This window comes from Poecilia latipinna, unplaced genomic scaffold (assembly GCF_001443285.1).
Source record: "Poecilia latipinna isolate Pla-1442-1.1 unplaced genomic scaffold, P_latipinna-1.0 Scaffold1705, whole genome shotgun sequence".
NCBI lineage: Eukaryota > Metazoa > Chordata > Actinopteri > Cyprinodontiformes > Poeciliidae > Poecilia > Poecilia latipinna.
The window spans coordinates 87,635-97,633 of record NW_015114321.1 but is presented as its reverse complement, the minus strand read 5'-3'; the positions used below and the strand labels follow the sequence as shown (position 1 = coordinate 97,633).

At 40.0% G+C, this 9,999-nt stretch overlaps 1 protein-coding gene and 1 long non-coding RNA gene across 2 annotated transcripts in view; one reads left to right on the top strand and one right to left on the bottom strand.

Moving 5' to 3' along the window:
* The window catches only part of septin12 (septin 12), a 70,452-nt gene that overhangs the window by 4,642 nt on the left and 55,811 nt on the right, over positions 1-9,999 (top strand). The window lies entirely within an intron of this gene.
* LOC106964707 (uncharacterized) lies at positions 1,477-2,684 on the bottom strand. The gene is made up of 2 exons (XR_001428481.1): positions 2,407-2,684; positions 1,477-2,282 (listed from the first exon to the last, which is right to left on the bottom strand). It is a non-coding gene; the product is annotated as an uncharacterized LOC106964707 (long non-coding RNA).

Sequence of the window (9,999 nt, the reverse complement as noted above, 5' to 3'; positions counted from 1 at the left end):
ACATCTGATAGAACATTCACTGAACTCTGATCCAGAACCTCACAGCATTCTGGGAGATGTAGGCAGAGGAAAGGCTTTTCACAGCAAGCAAAGCAAAGCGAGGTTTATGGCATCAACTAACACGCTCTTTGGTTACCTAGCAACAACGTGCTAGTAGTTTCAGGTTTTGTCACTGAGCCTAATAACTGTTGTAAAATAAAAACAGCATTTAGTGAAAACTGTGGATAAAACATGCCACCGGTTTGACAGAATTTCAGATATTTTAAACAAAATCAATTCAGCAATTATGGATATCTACTGACATGAAATGCTTATATTGTGATACATTTTTCAGCCATATTATCCAGGCCTATGCTGTCATTCTGGTTCAAAATTCAGTTAAAGTCATAACAGTCCAATCAAGTCATATAGGCACTTTAAATTTAGTCTGTGGAAGGAAAATGTGAATAGTTACAGCAGGGTTGCTACCTTTCATGTAAAATATGGAGTACTCTTATATTTGACAGTTAAATGTTGCATGTTCTGCGATATGGGACGGGGTTTGATCTTTAGTTTTATAAATACAAATCTATCACACACACAACAACACTAAGTGTAACAATAATGAACAAAGAAAAAACATAAGTATTAAAGAATCAGGACAATGTCAGTGAGGATTAACACAAGAAAAGTTTTTTTTATTTGTCTGTGTGTGTTTTCAACAGCATATGGTGAGGTCTTTAATTTATATTTTATTTGTTTCATCTTCAATATTCCCTTGACTATCTTGAATATCAACATTATTACATAATTATTGTCAGCAGTCTGGCTGTGCTAATCTGTCCCACTCAGACATCTTTTCCCTTGATAACATGTGGAACATGCAGCAGACAAACAGAACCTGCTCCACCTTTTCTGGGCTGCAGACCCAGCAGAGTCTGTGAGCCCTGGTCACAGACACCTTATTTTTGCCAATCATTTTCTCACCACTGCCCTGCATGTTTTAGGAGTTTCCTTGCTTCAGTCCAGGTGATTTCAATTGGCAGGTGTTTGTTGAACTGCAATCAGCTGAATCAGGTGTAGAATGGCAGGGAATTATGTGATGTTGCTCTGAAATTATTAGGTAGACCTGCCTCTCAAAATTGACATTACTGGAAAAATAGATTTTTTTTTTATCCGTTTGGTCTCTACTCATGTAAAAATTACCACTGAGCTTGTGGCTGTTCCAGATACTTTGTATTACTTTTACGCTGATGCAAGAAAAGGTCACCCAGAATGTTTAAATTCTACCATTTTTGACTAAATTCTACCATATAACACTTTGAAGGTAGAGCACCATGAAAGTGCTCTGTTTTCCTTGTTTTGCAGATAATTTTCTCACCACTGCATCTCATGGGGTATTCTCAGCTTTCACAAAGCAATTATGCTTGAAACAAAACACCTTTAAATGTGCTGCCATTACTTGTCTTCTCTCATTCCTGCAGATTAAATAAAGGCAGCACGTTGGAGCAGCGTAGGGTCTTTTTCTTAGGCAATTCAGTTTAATTTGAATAACACATTTCATGTACAAGACCATTCAAGATGAAACAGATTTAGACACAAAACAGGGAATTTAAAAATTAAAATTGAATACCAAAAGTACAGCACATAGTGGTAAATTACTGAAATTCAACAGAGCCTTGACATTACACACCTTTTGTATCTGCCTTCCATTCAGAACAGTCCTGTCTTTAAGTGCAGTGTTAACAAGGATTAAGTGCTCTGGCTGTCATGTGATGGAGCTTTCATAATCACACTGAATGGATTTCTGCTTGCAGCGCTGTGAATGAGCATGCTTCCTCTTGCCTCTGCCCCTCTCCATCACCTTTGAAATTTTCTCCATAATCCATCAAATGTCAGAGCTGCTGTCAGCGTTATTAAAAAGTTTTAGCAGCCTTGTTGAAACAGAGAGTATGAGGTACAGATTAGCTTGGAACGGTTAAATAACAGGCCAACATCAAGAAAATGATTAATGGACACCAGAGCTGCTCAGAGTGAGGAAGCACATATAGAGAGGAGGAGGAGACCGCCCCAGTTTAAATAGTTTGCTCTTCCTCGGGGTTATCAGTCATGGCTCACAGCCCTGCAGGGACACCGGCAAAGACAGAAAAGAGAAAATCTGCACTGCTTTGATTCTCGTCCTCAGCATTCTTCTGTGTAGACAGGTGCTTCTCTGGGCCTCTAAACAAATTACTTTAAACTGTTAGACAGGATCTCTGCTGATCCATTTGACACCATGATTCCACCATTAGACATTAGCATGGCTGTGGAGATAAAGGACAAAGATGGGCAACAGGTGTGGATCTGTTACCAAAGTACCAAGATGTTTCAGAGATAACATCCATACAGTTTAAAGATCTTTCAGTGAAATGACACATTGTACATTACTTGTTGCTCTGGAGAATAAAGGTCGCAGTTGTAGTTGTGCCCTCTCCCACCTGTAGATGGCGATCACTGGACAGCTGGCAGAAATCCTCTGCATCTTTCATTTGCCTTGAACAGTGTTTCCCAACCCTGGTCCTCCAGGCGCACTGCCCTGCATGTTTTAGGCGTTTCCTTGCTTCAGCCCAGGTGATTTCAATTGACGGGTGTTTGCTGAACTGCAATCTGCTGAATCAGGCGTAAAGCAGGGCAACATCTTCGATATGCAAGACAATGTGTCTGCAGGACCAGTGTTGGGAAACACTGGCCTAGAAGAAATAGCATTTTTTCCCAAATTACCAATTTTATTAAGTTAACACTGTTTTTAAAGTGCAGCTTTACAATCTGTACTCTACTCTCAGTGGTGTTGAGATTTTTTACATTTGTATCTTCCTACCTGGTATTCTCAAAGATTCTCAGTCCTCTTGGAGAGCTCCCGTCCTTTGATCCGTTTATTTGGAACAAAAGCGGTCTTGACTGTTTTTATTTGTTGTAGTTAGCTTTCATATTGTGATTTTTTTAAAGTGGATCTTAACTTGTAAACAAAGTCGCACCGGTGTCCCTCTGGACAGAAATGATGGGGGTGGGACAGATGACAGACCTGGACCAAAAACAAACTATAGAAGTCCTGCGTGTTGCATTGTGATGTTATTACAGCTCCATTAACATTTCGAATGTTGAGAGCAGATCATACAATGCAGGATACACAATGTGGTGTTTAACATTTTGGAACAGTGTTGGTAAGTGCTGCTCTAAGCTGAATAAGACGAGATGCTCTGCACCTCCTGACCCATGACATGACACCAGCAGCATCGCTAAGCAGAAAACGGCAAACTAGCTCATTGTTACCATGACGCCCATTAGTGGTGGCTCATGAAATACATAAAGGTTCAGATCAAAGCAGGTCTGTATTCAGGCTAGAAGTAAAATATACAAGATGTTGGAAGCTGATAGGGAACACCTTAAAAAGTGGGTCAAACTCCGATTGTTTAGACATGACTGAACTCTGAGGAATTCTTACTAATAAAAGACGGAATTCTGTGTAATAGATGATGGAATTCTTTGTTATAATGGACGGAATTTGTTGTAATCAAGGACGGGATTCTTAATAAAGTAAGGAATTCTTAGTAATATACGACAGAATTCTTTCTAATAATTATTGGAATTATCAGTAAAGGAAGGGATTCTTAGTAATAAAGGACGGAATTCTTTGTAATCAAATACGGAATTATAATTAGAGGAAGGAATTTTTATTAATAAATGATGAATTTCTTAGTAAAAATGATGGAATTCTTAGTAACAAAGGATGGAGTTCTTTGTAAGAAAAAATGGAATTCCTTTTTTACAAAGAATAAGAAAGGAAGGGATTCATAGTCATAAATGATGGAATTCTTAGTAGCAGAAGACAGAATTCTTTACAATAAATATGGTTACATTATGACGAGTCAGTCATAATGTTAAAGTCTGACATCTTGGAGAAACACGTGTGTAAACTTTATTAAGGGGCACAGATTACAAGTTTTATTTACGCTCTGGTTCTGCTAAAGGTGAATCTTTTGAAATAAACAAACCCAGACTCAACTCCTCCACCTTAAAGTTGTTCCACTTGGCAGGTTGAAGTTCTTGTCCTAAGTGTTTACCAGTTCACTGGTCAGTAATTGCAGGGAATAATTATGTTGTTAGTTGAAGCAATCAGCGTACATTTCTTCACACTTGCATGTGTTACTTTAACTTCAACAGTCCCCGGAGACCAAACAGATGAGGTAAAGATTGCAGATGTGAAATTAAAATCACAGATAGATGGCATTAGCAGATAATTTAACTCACTACCCTTAAAGCAAAAAGAAGAATCAGAACAAAATTTGGTCCCGGCTTAGACCAGTGTTGGGTATGTAAATGATTTGATTTAGAACAGGGGTGTCCAAAGTCGGTCCTCGAGGGCCGGCATCCTGCATGTTTTAGTTCTCTCCTTGGTGGTAGTAACAACCTCCTCAGCAAGTCAATTTTCTTCTTAGGCCTCTAATGAGCCATCATTTGATGCAGGTGTGCTAAACTAGGGAGAGAACTAAAACATGCAGGATGCCGGCCCTCAAGGACCGACTTTGGACACCTCTGATTTAGAAGGAGCTAGTGCACTTAGAAAAGGCACCACAGGAAATGGAATATGGCAACACAGGTGGAGGCATAATAGTTCAAGCAGAAAACCGTTTAATTGAAATAGTGAAGGGAGATCACTAGACACAGTGCAGCTCAATCCCTCCAACATTAAGCAGCTGGTGATCGGCTTTGGGAGGGACAGACTCAGTCCAAGAATTCTTAGTAATAAATGAATTCTTATTTATTCATTTAGTAAGGATGCACCTAAAAGTTGTAGGATGGTAGCTCTCGAGGACTGGATTTGAGCACCCCTGATCTATACCCATTTGTCCTTGCAGAGTTTCTGCCCTAGACAGATTGCCATTCCATTATGGGGCAACATGCCACTTCCGAGGATGCCACTTCCGAGGCAGACCTTTCCAAGTTGGACAAATTGATGAGCTGGGCAGACTAAGCGGTCAGCTCCAGGCTGGACTCTCTGGCTACTGTGGCACAGAGGAGGATATTGCTCTGGACAATGGTGGCCACTCTGCACACGTTCATCAGCAGCCAGAGAAGTTTGTTCAGAGGAAGGCTGCTCCTTCCAAAGTCCAGGACCATCAGACGGAGGAACTCCTGTCTCCCACATGTAATCTAACTATCCAGCTGCTCACTGGGACTCATCCCTGGGTGTGGGTGCTGCAGGGTTGTGTCAATGTTGCCCCGTAATGGAATGACAATCTGTCTAGGGCAGAAACCCTGCAAGGACAAGTGGGTATAGATCAGAGGTGCTCAAGTCCAGTCCTTGAGAGCTACCATCCTGCAACTTTTAGGTACATCCTTACTCCAACAGACTGGGGTCAGCTCTGAACACGCCTCCAACACACCTGAATCAGATGATTCAGGTGTGTTGTACTGTTGTACTGCATTGTACTTCCTTGCTCCTTGTTGGAGCAAGGAAGTATCTGAAGGTTGCAGGATGGTAGCTCTCGAGGACTGGACTTGAGCACCCCTAGTATAGATGATATATGGATGGAAAACTAAAATCTGTCCATTAGTCCATCCTCCTGGCTCTGATTGGTTGTTTTTGACTGAGTGGTGTATTTCTGCAGATAGTACTGGAAACACTGGGAGAAGGCAAGGGAGCTGTCATGACAAAATGATAATTTTAACAACTGTGTAAAAAACATTTTTTATTTTATAAAAGTTACATTCTGCAGCTTTAAGCTAACCTTAAATGACTGCTGTTGTGATTTAGTTCTGATGTTATTTTCCAAACTGAAAACCAATTTGGAGGACCAAAGAGGGGTGAGAGGTGCCATGTTAGGGGTGATGCACCCCCCTAACACTATAGTGGGCCTGTAAACAGGAGGCATGCACTGATGATGGTGATAATGTCCATGTGTAGGGTCCGCCTGCATCATGTTGACGTTCTCCTGGTGGCTCCCCCTATCTTTCCCACTCAGATCTAGTGAAGATATGCAGATTCTGGAGAGTCATTTATAGCTCTGGGCTGACTTGCCTGAGGATGCAGCAGTAGCACGGCTCCATTCCCTGAGTGCAGCCTGGTCTGATGGGTGGAGGCAGCAGTGGGGAGAAACATGGGACCACCAGCTCAAACATTACCTGCAATTTCATTTCATTCCCAGGACTCCAGCTTCAAGCCTAATTACCTTCCCTCAGGATGTGTGTCAGATTTTGTAAATCCTAAACATTTTTTTTTTTTTACAACTGAGCATTTCTCTACATCTACAGTTAAGTCTGTTAAGTGTAAATGCAGTCCATGTTTCTTAATTAGTAAACTTTTAGAAACTTCTCATTTTAACTTAGATGGCTATGTAAGAGTTTTGCATGGCATTGCTACCTGGGAGCTAAAAAACAAATCTGTCCGTCTGTCAATCATTAAGCAGATATACAGTACAGAAAATATGTTGAACTGAAATAATGTCAAGCTGAGTGTACACATCACAGACACCAGAGAAAAGTCAGCTTATGTCTCAGTGTGTAATAACTGGTTGTTCTCAGCAGGATGTTTAATATGTATTGCCACATCTCATGGATTGGACCGTTTACTTAGCAGACAGTCCCAGGTGTGTTGATGTGCAGCCGTTTGTTCCAGGAGGAACATATAATCTCTCTCTGTCATGTGTGGTGGTTGAGAGGTGGTGAGGATGAACGCAGGAGAATTTAATGAGTGTAGCCCAAAAACAGTCCAGTCAGGCATCATGGCAACAACAATAGCGCACAGCTAATAACCGGTAGCAACTAACAAGGAGACTGAATACAGGAGCTAAGGCTAACCAGGACGACTGGAGAGCTAGACGTAAGATGTACGACAACGATCCGACAAGAGACAAAGACAACAGGTGGACTTAAATACACAGGGAGGGTAATCAAGGAATGAGACACACCTGGGAAGCAATCAACGGGGAAGACGCAGAGACAACAGAGACTCACAGGAAGGAAACTGAACACAGAAAACCCTAAAAATAAATACACAGAAGCACAGATCATGACACTCTCCAGTGTTGTCTGGGTGTGAATGGGATCTTCTCATAGTTGGATACACCTGGCTTACAAAGGCAGATATGGGAGTTAAGGTTGAACAGAACTGAACAATATGTCTATACACATGGTGGTAAAATAGTTTAGTCTATTGAACTATTTTTTCCATGTTAGAACAAACTAAACCAAATACAGCAGAAAGCCCGTAGTGTGCTGTCCAATATCTGAGAGCATTAGCATGTGGTGAAAAACTACAGCTAACTTTTAACCTCTAAACCACACATGTAGATTATCTAACATCATCTTGACAGAATTTGAATCTAAACTACATGAACTGCCATCAGACTCATGGTTCACTGTATGTTCATATTAAAAGGTGGAGTAAGTTTTCACTGAGAATAATTAGAAAATCTGTATCAGTTAATTTACTGAGAACTAGTTCTCATTTCCCATAGTTAACACTAATGTAGCTTAACTTCCTGAAGATGTTGATGCTGGTTTTTCAATTCACTTCAACTTAAAACTGTATTAATCTCCAAGGGGAAATTTAAAAGGACGGCATGAGTACAAACAGACACATGAGCACATAGAAGTAACTTTAAAAAGTGCAATAATAAGGAAAATGCTTTAAAAAAAGAATTAAACATTTTTATTGAAGAGAAACAGGTTTAGGTAAGGACAGATCTGAGTCCAGGAGATGCACTGCTCTGAGGACAAATGTGTTTTTCCTCATCTTGGACATCTGAGTCTGACTCCAAAATTCTGAAATGTGTCACAATAAACAGCATATATCACAGTTTGTTTGAGTCACATAGCTGCAGACCAGTCAGAATAGCTGACCCCTGTCCACCACAGAAGGCACCAACTATGGGCATGTCAGCAGCAGAACTGAAGGAAGAAGGTCTGAATGCTGTGGCTGCAGGCCCATAACTTTAACTCCTTAAAAGAATAAACTTTTCTAATGTTACATGTTCACATAATGTTAGGTATGCCTTTAGTTTTATTTCCTCATCAAAAATATACCTGCAGTGTCACCTTGATTCTTTCATGCATGTTTGAGAAATCCTTTAATCTCCATGGCAACCATTCAGCTGTGCAAAATGCACGGTTGGACGTAGCCCCGCCTTTGAGACACAACTCTTCCTCAGAGCTGCAGATTCCGAGCTTCTGCCTCACTGAGCAGCTCTGGCCTGTAACTCCGCCACTCAGCTCCTTTAGACTTGCCAGCAGCAATTAGCAAACACCTGGTAGAACTGCTGCTGAAAAGTAGCTCATTATAGGAGCTACTTCTCAGTGAAACATTGATAAGAAGATTATTAAAGAGTTGATGGAGTGATGTTGTGATAACTTCCTGAAAGCAGAGTTTCAGAAAGAACAAGCATGTCTTAAAGTGACAAAGGCCCAATTTCAAGGTTTGAAATTGTGAAGTCAAATTTCTTTCAAGTCATATTTAATATATACAGGATTTTTTTAACTGGAGGTAACATAATTACTTGATTGTGCTATAAGATGATTTTTATAACTGGAAAACACATGATACTGCCCCTTTAAGAAATCAATGCGATAGGAAATCTCGGATTCTGCCATTCATATGGCTGTTCACTAACTTTTACCATTTAATAGCAATCATAGCTATGGCCTCTTTCAGCAGCATAATGCAGTCTGCCCCTAAGCAAAAATGGAATGGTCTGAGAAGCACAAGAATGAGTTGAGGAGTTGACCTGGCCTCCAAATTCCCCAGATCCCAATCCAACCCATGTCTGATCAGTGAAAGTGGTTTCAATTCAAGAGATGTTTTTTTTAGTTCCACTTCATATAAAACCCTGACCATGATCAAGGAGCAGAGTGAAGACTTCCTCTGTTTACGTTTATAAACAAAAATGACTAACTTGATGGTGTTTTCGGTTAAAGCAGTTCACCAGTTAACCTGTGCACAATAATGAATATTTAATCTCATACCAGTCTTTGAAAGTATAATTTGTATATTGTACCATCTCCTCTTACTATACATCAGATATGGTGATTTTGACCTCAATATTTGCATTTCCATTAACCATAAAACTGTGCAAGTTGAAATTATGAAAATAAATTTGTTTAATGGGAACACACCAATTCAGAAAAAAACTAAATTTGTCTGGTAAAAAGTTTTTGTGGTGGGATGAAGTGTTTTTTCAGCTGTATGGGAATAGATGTATATTTCAAAACTGCAATGGAAACATTTTTTTTTAGCATCACACGATACATCAACTGGATGTTACCACTGGCAAAAACATTAAAGACAACAGGAAGTAGTATTAGGATGATGTTCTGTTTTGTTTTTTTCAAACACTGTGCAACTGGCTCCACAGCATCACATTTCATAATGTGATGAGTCCACAGTTCTTATGTAAAATCACTGACTACAATTTTCCCAAAACACCTCATATGTAGCTGCTCCCCAGTAGGCAGGACTTGTCGCTCCAGTGCCTGAATAAGACGCTGACATCTCCTCTGATTGGCTGATAGATGATGAGCACCATGGCTGAATTATGAATATGTCTCATGTAACTGTTTACATCCAAAGCTGAAATTATTTTTGATGATTTATCATATGTGATTTTAATTTCATTTCTTATGTAATGAAAACACCACAATTATGAAATTGTATTTTTCAACATTAGCAGAATTTAGACAAAGATTTGGACACATTTGTGATGGAAAGGCAGCTACTGATAAGGCAGAGTAACACCTTCTCCAACTCTTCACCTGTCAAGTATGGAATGCTTGGTATTGGACCAGACAAATTCCTACGATTTTATTAAATAGCCCGGGCTTGTGTCAGGAAATATGACAGCAACATTACACTAAAGGATAAAGTTCATAGAAGTTGGGATTTCTACATGCATGCAGTTAATGAAAACACATGTAAATCAGGTGAAACAACCTGCAGGAGGATGGACAGACTGACAATCCTACTCGGGTATTCAGTGTGTGTGTGTG